The sequence below is a fragment of the Tursiops truncatus genome, chromosome 16 (assembly GCF_011762595.2).
Source record: "Tursiops truncatus isolate mTurTru1 chromosome 16, mTurTru1.mat.Y, whole genome shotgun sequence".
NCBI classification, from domain to species: domain Eukaryota; kingdom Metazoa; phylum Chordata; class Mammalia; order Artiodactyla; family Delphinidae; genus Tursiops; species Tursiops truncatus.
Window position 1 is genome coordinate 26,693,971 of NC_047049.1, and position 13,770 is coordinate 26,707,740.

Genomic DNA, 13,770 nt, shown 5'->3' on the forward strand with positions numbered 1-13,770 from the left:
TAATAAATAACTATAATCTCCTCGAGGACAGGGTCTGAATCTTAATTTATGCCCAGTACTTTGTACAGTACCTGGCACACAGAAGGTACTCTATACATGAATTAAACTGAGTTGTGGCTAGTTGTGAATGGCAATGTTATTTGTAAAGCCTTAAATCTACATGGTATCAAAATACATTTTCTAAATCAGTAAAATGCCCTTGAAAGCAGATATAAAGAGTGCATATCATATATTTTAGTCATTTTAAATTTTTAAATTTATTTTATCTATTTTATTTTTGGCTGCATTGGGTATTCATTGCTGCACAAGGGCTTTCTCTAGTTGCAGTGAGCAGGAGCTACTCTTTGTTGCGGTACGCGGGCTTCTCATTGCAGTGTCTTCTCTTGTTGCGAAGCAAAGGCTCTAAGTGTGCAGGCTTCAGTAGTTGTGGCATTCGGGCTCAGTAGTTGTGGCTCGCAGGCTGTAGAGCGCAAGCTCAGTAGTTGTGGCGCACGGGCATAGTTGCTCCGCAGCTTGTGGGATCTTCCCGGACCAGGGCTTGAACCCGTGTCTCCTGCATTGGCAGGTGGATTCTTAACCACTGCAGCACCAGGGAAGCCCCTGTTTTAGTCCTATTAATCAATGCTATTTGTATAGCTCAGAAACCTAAGTAGCTCAATCCTACAATAAAAACCAAATTAGCCTATAAAATATTGCAACATTAAAACTTACTTTTTATTTTAATAATGAAGACCATATATAAGAGATTGAAACTTATACAAGAAAGGTATCCAGTAGCACTTTTCTACTGTTAAAGTGGTATTACAGGTCCACATACACACTCTATAAATCAAGTGATTATACATGTGTATTTTTCTGTTAAGGGTTATTTTATAAGTTAGAATGCCTAGAGTTATACTGAATCAAAATACAGTTCATGCTTGCTGAGTTGTCCTCAGTGTATTTGCTTTTAAAGTTGTACAGAATTATATTTTCATGATGTTTTACAAAAATCATTAAATTGTGATTAATGGGTTCTTTTTTTTTTAGAAAAGGAAGAATTACCTATTTCACTTCAGAGAATTGCAAACTTGACCAAATTTGTGATAAAGTTAAATTTTAAACAATTAACTAGAGCAGCAGAAATTTGTAAAACTTGCTCTGAGACTGCTATAATTAAAATATTTCCTATAATAATTTAAAAATTTTATATAAGCATAATTATGTATAGTAAAATTTGATAACACCCTTAAATTGACTGACTGACTTTCAGTATTTTGACAATCAGAAAGAAATTTTATTTAAGAACACAAGCCCTATATCATTACTTTCTGTTATGCTAAGAATTTTTAAAAGGTAATTGTTTTACATTTATGTCATATGAAAGGCAAAATGAAAAAGAACACGACCCATTGACTCAGTACATTTGGATTTGTTTTCACCAATTATACTGATATTAGAAGTTAGAAGTTTTTAATTCAGTTGAATATTTGAGACTTAATACTTTGTAAAAAACTTTATGCCTAATAAAACATATCTTAATTCTTAATAGGTAAATTAATCACATTCTTTCTTCTTAGATTTAGAACTACAAAAATACATCCTGAGACCTTTTGAACTAAAGTGGATGGGGTTAGACTAAGGTCACGCTAGATCAGATGACTACATTCTGTCTTCCCTGGAGACCAGGCAGTACTTCCATGCGCTGCCATTAGATAGCAGCACAGTACACGCCATCATTCATATCTCCCCCAGTCTCTCCTGTTAAGGTTGGAATTATCTCAGTTACACACACACACACACACACACACACACACACACACACACACACACACACACACACACACACACACACACACTCTCTCTCTCTCTAATTCAATTAGTGCAGTCAGCAACTCCAGAAAAGAGTAATTCAATTAGTGCATTGTGGAGCTCTACAATACCTCTAAGCAGATGTTCACCATCTTCAAGAACTGGAGCTAGGTTTAAAATACCTGTACCACTCAAATATGCCACTACATTATGTCATTTATCAAAGTACTTACATATGCTTTTCTGACTTCAAAGAAAAGGTGAAGAAACACACTCAGGCTAAGTTCCTAGAGATTTTTCCATCATCTACACCAAAGAAATATACTCAATTTTAGGCTGCAGTAATTAAATTATATAACCCAAATTATGTTCAAAACAAGATGCGTCACTGTATTCTACACTTTTGCAGCACTGCCTCTAGTTATGCATGCCACATTGTAACAAGGACACTGCCAAGATGGAATGCATTCATAAGGAGGGACAATCAGAATGATTAACACTCTCCATCAAAATACAGGGTTATGAAAATGACAGGAATGATTATTAGCATTTTCCAAAGAAATACTAACAGAACCAGGAATATTCACTCTGGGCACAGCAAATATAAGCAACATGATAGCTATCCTCAAACATATAAATACATGAAAAAGAAAACAATTACTTTGTATTACCACAAATGGTAGGTGAGTAAGAAGTCTGACTCCTTGAGAGAAAATTTTCTAACAGAACCAACAGTGAAGAAGAAAGCAAGATGCCTCAAGAAGTTCAGCTTGCCAATAATGGCAGTGATCTGGCAGAGATTAGATGGCCCCTTGCCAAAAACACTTCATAAAGGATTCCTATATATAACTAGATGGCCTTCTGACATCATTTCCAACACTGAAATTCTATGGTTCTATGAATATACTAATTTTTGCTTATAATGCAAGCCTGGACTTTAAGTAATAAAGCTAATCATTATTATGGAGGAGTGGCTGTATAAAAGCCCATGGGCTGTGAGGCATTTTCATAGTGATTGCTGCATGATAATACACCAAGGAAGAAGAAAATTTGTACAGTTTCTCTGTTTTAAGATTTAGGAGGTCCCATAAATGTAGATATTTCTAGTCTTATTTCTTAGATAAGCACTTGCACTCCTCTTGTTCTTCCAAGATTGAAAAGAATGGTTTGTTTTTACTTATCCTCAGGATATCAGCCAATGAGAAATCAATTTCTAAAAGAATGGTTTTTGAAAACTCCCCCATTGAGTCAAGACACTGGGTTCTCACACCTTAAATGCAAATCTACATCAATATTTATGCTTTAAAAATATAGAGCAATACTTAAAACAACAGTAAGTAATTCTCAATATCCCTCCCTTTTGCCTTGCTTTCTCTGTGCTGTACTTGGTAAGTGAGGACATAATTCTGGGTACAAGGGAGCAGGACACTATTTTACAAATACCATCTCCTCTTTCTAGCATGCCCTCAAAGCAGGGAATTAAGAAATGTCAGGAATGATTACCACCATTTTTCCAGTGCATTTCACTATGTATTCATGATAGAGAATAGCTCCTGCCTTTCACATTTGCAGAGGGAGAAGACTAAGCTAAACAGCTGTGCTTTAAAAGCATCAATAAGAGTTAATTCAAGTACTTTCAACACAAACTCCTTTTTCATACTCCAGAAGAATTCCAAAAGGTCATTCTCACTCAAAACTTTACTTGTAAGGTCTAGGCCCCCAAAATGAATTAAGATAAAAGCACATATCTGACAATAGAGCTGTTTTCTTAGAAAGAAAGAAAATTTTTTTCTATAAAATATGTTGTTTTAAGATATTCTGCAACTTAAATAGCAATAGAAAACTCATTCTATTACTAGAATATATTTTCCAAGAAATCTATGATTTGGCTTTCTCAACAAAAATTTTCTATTCATGTGCCATTAAGCTGTACTAATACAAACACAATGGTTCTTACATATTATCTATTCATCAACCTTCTTACTAAAAATATGAATTCGGCACTTTTTTTTTTAAAAAAGATATTTTTTTCTTGCCAAACGTTTAAGGCTTTCAATAATGAACCACTTGCCAAAACTGTGAATAATCAGAGGAATAAATAACATAGCTGGGTTAATTTTTATTTGACTGGCAATACTGCCATATAGAAGGCTATCAGTTTAACAAACTATGTCACTCCATTTCCTATATTTACCCACTACCACCTTCCCAACTTCCTGCCTCCACAAAAACAGAACCAGGACCTAAGCTGATTCCTCCTTAGAATAGAATGTATTCCGTAAACCCCAATATTAGTTTACTAACCCAGCTTTAATCTCCTTTTGCCCACACCTCACAGCCTGCATTTATGTTCCAGTATTACGTTTATTTGTTGGCTCCATCAGCACCACTTCTCTTTAACATTGTCCCTTTTCATGCATTTAAGGCAACTACTTCCAACCCTATCAATGAAAGCAGACAAATGGGGGATAAAGGAATGAACTGCAAACACCTCAAACAAGAAAGGTTGCTTAAAAAACCAAGTGTCACATTCTGACAGTTCAATATTTCATAGCCAATACAAGGAATGTGCAACAACACTGCAACTTTAAATCTTTTCCTCCTATGTCAGTCTCTCTTTCTCTCATTGTAATGCCAAAGGGAACAGCAATCAGAGTGGAGATGTTCAACGTGATAGAGGTCAGGACACCATTGGATCAACGTACCAGAAACACGACCTTGTTTATTTTTTTTCCACAGTATTATTGTTTACAGGGTGCTTTGCTCATGTACCTTGTGGTTCTTAGCTAAAAGATGAAATTACAGCCCAGGATGAAGCGCTCAGGCACACATCCAATTTGTGTTTCCATCTCTGAAAACAAAAAGCTTCTAAGGCCCTCAGGCTGCCATTCAAACTTGGAGGCTGACATTTTTAACAGCATGAACCAGAGACTGGCAGAGAGAATGATCTAATGCATTTCTGACTTGTCAATCAAAGATCTCACCTCTGCTGTCTTGTAAACAGTTGGGGGCCATCTAACTACATTCATAAACCTACGGAGAGCTTACTGCCAGCTAGGGTGCTGGAGCCACATGCTCTGGCTTCTATTCACCAAAATCATGATTCAGTTTTATAATCTCACTGTAAATAGTCTGTAGGCACATTTCCAAGACTACTGGAATAGAACCAGAGTAGGGAATACAAAAGAGATTTTGGTCAAATATTGTGTTATCTTCAAGCTGTTGGAATCCTGTACCCATTTTATCCTCATTTTACCAATTCTCCCCAAAGGACTGCACTATGCTACAACTGAAATGCTTAAAAAAAATTAATGACCTGACAATGTAAAAATCTAGGGGAAATATACTAATATTATACTAGAAATTTCCCTTATGTTTTATTACCAGTAAAGAAACAGGCACTCCCCAAAACACAGCTCATGCAAAGGGCAGACACTGGAATGAACAATAGCAACTATATTTTAGTAAAACTAATCATGTGCTTTCTTTCAAATATAAAACTTCTCATGTTCATATACAAAAGCTGTGCATAAACTAGTTTTAAATACTGCAATATATATTTGTGTGTGTGAAACACAAAAAGATAAAACGAGTACTTATCCCTGTATACCTTCTCTTCTGTTTATGATCTTTAACACAAAAAAATTAGATCAAATCAGGTTAAGATGTGAACTTTTTGCTAAAGGATCATATATAAAAATGAATTTACTCTTTTTATGTCAATTTTACTGGGTACAGAATTCCAATTTAATTCATACCAAGCCATAGATACTAGGTTTGCGACAAAGGTCTCGAGAATTTGAATGGTACACCTGAGAACTTTAAAATGCAGGTGACAGACAACCCAGCAGGGAAAAGTACACTGCAAAATCCCGTTTCATGATGATGTACTACATCTTAGGCCCAAATAACTATTTCAAAATATAGACTTGGTTTTCAGAGGACTGGGCCAGAGAATATAGAAAAGCTCACAGCTATTCAACATCACTCTTAGGAAAAACAGAACTCATGGGTATCACCCCACAATGGTAAAGTACTGCAATTCTCAGAGGCCTAAGCAGCTAAACAGTCAAGAGATTGGTCTTTTTTTTTCCCCCAATGAGGCCTATATAAATAACCTGGATTTCTCTCATCATGAAAAATGACAGTTTCCTAAATGCTGCCTGTCTACCAAGATTCCATACCAAGTCTAAAAACTAACACAAGGAAGGACAGCAAGACAATAAAACACTACCACATAAAACAGCACAATAGTGAAAGAAGGTACAAATGGCTGTGGCAGGCAGTCACAAAACAACCAACAATGATTCCTGAATAGCACATAAGGAACTCCTGTGGTACTTTGGCCTCTACTCAGCACACAGATGGCAATAACAAGAAGGTAATCTTGGAATATAAAGAAAGTAATATGTACCTCTCCAGAGGATACAGGTGAGCCTTAACTGCCCACAGGAAGAATTTCTCTGGTAAGGACAGTACATCCACAGAGGATCCCATCACCCTTAAAGTTTTCATCAATTTGATTTTTCCGGTCTGTGCTTCTTATATTGGGGCAACTCCAGGCGCCCTGGGGTACCTATACTCTCTCTTCTGCCATTAGGGGTCATGTTAAGTTAGGGCAGTTAGGTAAAATTTGACATTATTCAACATAAAAGCAATAAGCCCTCTTTGTGGAGTGAAAAGTTTAATTTTTCAGATCCATCAGGAAATATAACAAAAAAATTTTTTTAAGGAAATCTGATCATCTCACAATAAGATGATCTTATTTAATCTAGATATTAGGTAATGTTGCAAATTAGCCTGTAAATGAACATTACCTGCATCACAAACACGTCAAAATACTTAGCAATGGAGGAATCTATTATTACCAAACTTAAAACAGAGTATTTAGAACAACCAAGTAGGCATCCTGAAAGACAAATCAGTCCTAATGGTGTCATTCTTCCAAGACAATTTCTAGCATAAAGTAAAATACACCAAATTCAGGTCATCTCTAACTTTTCTTAGTTAAATATACATAAAAGTTGAAAGGGTAGAAGCTGAACAATAAGTTTCAATTTTAGCTAAAATGTTTTAAAATCCATAATTATACTTTCTTTTTAATAAATGATCTTCAATAATATATTTCCAACATTTTGCACATATACTTTAATTTTGTTCTCAATCAAGGCTAAAGGGTCACTTTCAGTGTCCCTAATGATCTCCATCCTTTCTGTAGACTGTAGTTTATCACTATGATCATTTTAATTCTCCCGGTGTCTATTCTTGTATAGAATAAGGGTAAAATGCAATAAAAGTCAAATAATTGTACAAACACACTGCTGTGAAGATAAAGACGTTGACATCATTGAAACTGAACTGTTAGCTGGCTGGCAGGGCCACTATTTAATAGCTTGAAATGTGCATTTGTTCATCAACAAGAGTCCAAATTCAACATACAAAATCCAATTCAGAAGGGATCATCGTAGTGTGAGTTGTATGAAAGCCAAAGGTATAAATCTGCCCATAAATCAGACTCAGCATGTTTTCCTTTTTTCCATGTAAATGTGTAGTCTTTGGAATGATTGTTTAATTATCATGACTTCTTTCTGAATAAAGAATACTTGTGTGTATGTATGTGCAGGTACCCCCAGCAATTCAATGCTTTCTCTCTTCCCACCCTATATATGTTATTTAATAATTTTCTTCAAATTATCTAAGTCCATTCATTCATTCAGCAAAAATTCATAAAGCACATACTCTGTATCAAGCACTTATACTGTGCTTGACATTGGAAATATAAACAAAATATAGTCCTACTCTCAAGGAACTGAGCAATCACAATAAGCATATCCGTGCTTATGACAGAGGTATCTATTGCATGCTGTTGGTACAGATGCTCTGACTACGTTAAGGCGGGTGAGTGAAAAGATCAGTGAGGGCCTTTATCCTAGAGGTGAAACAACTTGAGCGAACTGTGGAATTTAATTAGCCAGGTAGATAAAAGTGGGAGGCAGGGGGTAAGGGAAGATAAGTGTTTTCAGTAGCGTTCTCCAGGTAGGGAAAACAGGATATGCAAAGACACAGAGCATGGGAGAACACAGCACCTTTGGAGAACTATGAATTTGAAATGGCTAAAACTTACATGGGATAGAGTGACCAAAATCAATGTAACCAGGTGACAAACATAGAATTTAATTAAGTACAGAATAAAGTTGAAAATCAGAAAGTATTACTATCAATAAAATAGTAATATCTGGGAGGACATTAAAATATTTCCTTTTTTCTACTTCTCTGTATTTTCTATAATTATTAAATTTTTATTTTGCTTTATAATTTTATAATAAAACGGTAATAATAAATATATTTTAAAACAAAATTATATTTGCCTGGGCATGCCTGTGTGTGTACATGCATGCATAAATGGATAAGTCATTCTAGACTGAAGGAAACTAGCATATTGATTGATGATTATCTTAAAGTAGAAGGAGTATGAGTGATACTTTCTTGTTTACATATTTACCAAATAGTTTGCATATTCTACTATAAACAATAAGTTAGTTTTATAAACAGATGAAAATGTAGGGTTTCCCCACACACAAAACAAAAACATTTTTGACTTCTCACTATATGCAAACTCCTAATGTAAGGAGTATAGCTAGGATAAACATAGGTCAATGTCAACATATGCACAAAAAAGAACTGAATTTCTTTTTTAATTTTATTGTACTCGATTTACAATGTTGTGTTAATTTCTTCTGTACAGCAAAATGACTCAGTTATGCATATATATTTTTTCATATTCTTTTCCATTATCATTTGTCACAAGATATTGACTATAGTTCCCTGTGCTATACAGTAGGACCTTGTAGTTTATCCATCCCATATACATAGTTTGCCTCTGCTAAATCCCAAACTCCCATTCCTTCCCTCCCGTACCCTTGGCAACCACAAGTCTGTTCTCTATATCTGTGAATCTGTTTTTGTTTCGTAGATATGTTGATTGGTATCATATTTTAGATTCCACATGTAAGTGATATCTTATGGTATTTGTCTTCCTCTTTCTGACTTACTTCCTTTAGTATGATAATCTCTAGGTCCATCCATGTTGCTGCAAATGGTATTATCTCATTTTTTTTGATGGCTAATATTCCATTGTATATATATATATACCACATCTTCTTAATCCATTCATCTCTCAATGGACATTTAGGTTGCTTCCATGTCTTGGCTATCGTAAATAGTGCTCCTATGAACACAGGGGTGCATGTATCTTTCCAAATTATAGATTTGTCTGGGTATATGCCCAGGAATGGGATTGCTGGATCATATGGCAACTCCATTTTTAGTTTTTGGAGGAACCTACATACTGTTTTCCATAGTGGCTGCACCAATACACTCCCACCAACAGTGTAAGAGCATTCCCTTTTCTCCACACCCTCTTTAGCATTTGTTATTTGTAGACTTTTTAATGATGGCCATTCTGACTGGCGTGAGGTGGTACCTCATTGTAGTTTTGATTTGCATTTCTCTAATAGCGCTGTTGAGCATCTTTTCAGGTGCCTATTGGCCATCTGTATGTCTTCTTTGAAGAAATGTCTATTTAGGTCTTCTGCCCTTTTTCAGTTGGGTTGTTTGTTTTTTGTTGTTGAGTTATATGAGATGTTTGTATATTTTGGAAATTAAGCCCTTGTCAGTTGCATCATTTGCAAATATTTTCTCCCATTCCACAGGTTGTCTTTTCATTTTGTTTACGGTTTCCTTCGCTGTGCAAAAATTTGTAAGTTTGATTAGGTCCCATTTGTTTATTTTTGTTTTTATTTCTATTGCATTGGAAGACTGACCTAAGAAAACATTGGTAGATAAGATTTATGTCAAAGAATGTTTTGCCTATGATCACTTCTAGGAGTCGTATGGTGTCATATCTTACATTTAAGACGTTTATTTATTTATTTACTTATTTATTTTTTTATTTTTTGGCTGCACCAGGTCTTAGTTGCAGCATACGGGATCTTTCAGTGCTGCACGTGGGATTCTCTCTAGTTGTGGCGTGTGGGCTCCAGAGTGCGTGGCCTTAGTAATTGTGGTGCGCGGACTCTCTAGTTGTGGTGCATGGGATCCAGAGCGTGCAGGCTCAGTAGTTACAGCACGTGGGGTCCAGAACATGTGGGCTCTGTAGTTGCGGCACACGGGTTCTCTAGTTGTGGTGTGCAGGCTTAGTTGCCCCGAGGCATGTGGGATCTTAATTCCCTGACCAGGGATCTTAATTCCCTGACCAGGGATCGAACCCGTGTCCCCTGCTTTGGAAGGCAGATTCTTAACCACTGGGCCACCTGGGAAGTCCCATGTTTAAGTCTTTAAGCCATTTTGAGTTTATTTTTGTGCAAGTTGTGAGAGTATATTCTAACTTCTTTGATTTACATGCAGCACCACTTGCTGAAGAGACTTTCTTTTTCCCATTTTATATTCTTGACTCCTTTGTTGAAGATTAATTGACCATAGATGTATCGGTTTTTTTCTGGGCTCTCTATTCTGTTCCATTAATCCATATGCCTGTTTTTATGTCAATACCACACTGTTTTGATTACTGTAGCTTTGTAGTATTGTCTGAAGTCTGGGAGGGTTATGCCTCCTACTTTGTTCTTTTTCCTCAGGATTGCTTTGGCAGTTCTGGGTCTTTTATAGTTCCATATAAATTTTAGGATTGGTTGTTCTAGTTCTGTGAAAAATATCATGGGTAATTTGATAGGGATCACATTAAATCTGTAGATTGCTTTGGGCAGTGTTGCCATTTTAAAAATATTAATTCTTCTAATCCAAGAGTATGAGATAACTTTCCATCTCTTTGAATCATCTTTAATATCTTTTATCAATGTTTCGTAGTTCTCAGCATATAAGTTTTTCACCTCCTTGGTGAGGTTTATTCCTAAGGTTTTTTTGTTTTGTTTTCTGATGTAATTTCAAAAGGGACTGTTTGCTTACATTTCTGATATTTTTAGTGTAAAGAAATGCAACCAATTTCTGTGTGCTAATCTTGTATCCTGCTACTTGCTGAATTTGTTTATCAGTTGTAGTAGTTTTTTTGTGGAGTCTTTAGGGTTTTCTATATATAGTATCATGTCATCTGCATATAATGACAATTTTACCTCTTCTTTACCTATTTGAATACGTTTTTTTTTTTTTCTTGTCTGATGGCTGTGGCTAAGACTTCCAATACTGTGTTGAAGAGAAGTGGTGAGAATGGGCACCCTTGTCTTGTTCCAGATTTTAGCAGGAAGGCTTTCAGCTTTTCACCATTGAGTATTATATTGGCTGTGGGTTTGTCATAAATAGCTTTTATTATGTTGAGATATGTTCCCTCTACACCCATTTTCGTAAGGGTTTTTATCATGAATGGATGTTGCATTTTATCAAATGCTTTTTCTGTGTCTATTGAGATGATCATGTGGTCTTTGTCCTTTCTTCTTTTTTTTTTTTTAATATTTATTTATTTGGCTGTGCCAGGTCTTAGTTGCAGCATGTGGGACCTAGCTCCCTGACCAGGGATCAGACCCGGGCCCCCTGCATTGGGAGCACGGAGTCTTAACCACTGGACCACCAGGGAAGTCCCTGTCCTTTCGTTTGTTGATGTGGTGTATGACACTGATTGATTAGTATGACACTGTTGAACCATCCTTGTGACCCTGGGATGAATACAACTTGGTCATGGCTTTATGTGTTGCTGGTTTCGGTTTGCTAATATTTTGCTGAGAATTTTTGTGTCTACATTCATCAAAGATACTGGCCTGTAATTTTCTTTTTTGGTAGTGTCTTCATCTGGTTTTGGTATACGGGTGATGGTGGCTTCACAGAATGTCTCTGGGAGCGTTCAAAAGGAGCTGAAGTTTTTATTAAATAGAAATTATGCAGTACTGAGATGATTTATATACAGCGGGAGGGCGGTCAATTAGGACTTTGGTAAGTAAGCATTTTTGTCATGGGGTAATTTTCCTTACAGTGTTGTTTTGTAATAAGTTTTACATGTTCATTTACATTCAGTGTGATAATCCATATTCCCCTAAAACCTCAAAAGTAAAATAAGGCTTCCATACATGTATATATACGTATATTCTGAATAATGCTTAATTTTCCTAGTATTGCTCCACATTAACATTTCATGTAGTAGATGGTAAGATTTAGTAGACTTCTAAGTATTTTTCTTTCTTAATTTTATTGAAGTATAGTTGATTTACAATGTTGTGTTAATTTCTGCTGTACAGCAAAGTGACTCAGTTATACATATACATATGCTTTTTCATATTCTTTTCCATTATTGTTTATCACATACTGAATATAGTTCCCCGAAATCTAAGTATTCTTAAACAGTAAAATATATTACATAATCTCTCCTGAAGTCAATCCTCAACAATTTCAACCTTTGACAAGGGACCCTAGCTAATATTAAAATACTATATGATTCAAGCTCAAAAATTCCTTAAAATTACTAGCTACACTTGACACCTAAAATATTCTAAGGCCATATAAATCCACCTATATTCTTTTTTTTTTAAGGTACTGACTAGTACATTTTTTAAAAATATTTATTTATTTGGTTGTGCTGGGTCTTAGTTGCAGCTCACAGGCTCCTTAGTTGCAGCACATGTGCTCCTTAGTTGCGGCCAGCAGGCTCCTTAGTTGCGCCTCACAGGCTCCTTAGTCGCGGCTCGTGGGCTCCTTAGTTGCAGCTCACAGGCTCCTAAGTTGTGGCTTGCTGGCTCCTTAGCTGTGGTATGCAAACTCTTAGTTGTGGCATGCTTCTGGGATCTAGTTCCCTGACCAGGGATCGAACCCGGGCCCCCTGCGTTGGGAGCGCAGAGTCTTAACCACTGCACCACCAGGGAAGTCCCAACCTATATTCTTATTGTTAGAATTTCTCTTCTTCTTTAATGTCTAAAGAAAATAAAGGATCTGAATTACTCAGCTATTTTTAAGCACTTTCTATTGCTCAGTCTCATTTAATAGTACAGATTACGACTGCCATTTGCTGAGGATAAACAAATGATTACACAAAATACACCCACTGTTAATCAACAGAAATCGTCTTAATCACCTATTGACTTTCCAGGACAAAACAATGGAATGATGGAAATGAAAATATGTTCAAACTAAACAGGTCCTCAAAGAATCTATTTAAATAATATTTATAGCATCTTCTTTACCACTAGTTTTTTTTTTTTAATATTTATTTATTTATTTGGCTGCACTGGGTCTTAGTTGCAGCACACAGGATCTTCAGTTGCAGCATGCAGGATCTTTTAGTTGTGGCATGTGAATTCTTAGATGCAGCATGTGGGATCTAGCTCCCTGACCAGGGATCGAACCCATGTCCCTTCCACTGGGAGCGTGGTGGCTTAACCACTGGACCATCAGGGAAGTTTAAAATGTGTGGTTTGTAATGTCAATAATCAAACCATCCCAATGTTGCCATTTCCATGTGAGTTACTGAGGATAATACAACATATTCAGCAACAACTCTATGGCTCTTCCTTTTCTATTGTCACAGAATTTTTACTTCGAAGGTGCTTCAAATTCACTAAACATTTGCAATAATTTCAAAGAAAAAATACTATGAAACTATTACTAAGTCACTTCCTTAAACATGTTCAGCAATATTAGTAGAAATGAGTATTCCTACTGGGACAACCACTTTGAAGAATTACTTGAACTATATCTTTTAAAGTTAAAAATACACTTTCTCTATGACCCAGCAATTCCACTCTTAGGCATTAAGCCAAGAGAAATAAAAATCCATGTCCACAAAAAGACATACAAACTGTATACTGTAGCTTTATTCATAGTAGACAAAAACAGGAACAATCCAAATGTCTACCAATAGATGAATGGAAAAACAAATTGTAGTATATTAATGCAATGGAATTTATTTAGCAATAAAAAAGAATAAGTTACAGACAAACATAACAAAATGGATAAATCTCAAAAACACTATGCTAATCAAGAGGA

The 13,770-nt window shown here is 35.8% G+C and overlaps 1 protein-coding gene across 22 annotated transcripts in view; it reads right to left on the bottom strand.

The window, feature by feature from the left end:
- BTRC (beta-transducin repeat containing E3 ubiquitin protein ligase) overlaps window positions 1-13,770 on the bottom strand; it is a 184,128-nt gene that overhangs the window by 105,577 nt on the left and 64,781 nt on the right. Inside the window, exon 3 of one of the 22 annotated variants that reach the window (XM_073794055.1) lies at window positions 2,025-2,097. The exons of 20 other annotated variants lie outside the window; for them this stretch is intronic. The gene's annotated coding sequence lies outside the window, so the exon portion shown is untranslated. Of the gene's footprint in view, window positions 1-2,024; window positions 2,098-13,770 lie in introns of those variants that run through there. One more of the 22 variants, XM_033841431.2, reaches the window with a different exon arrangement.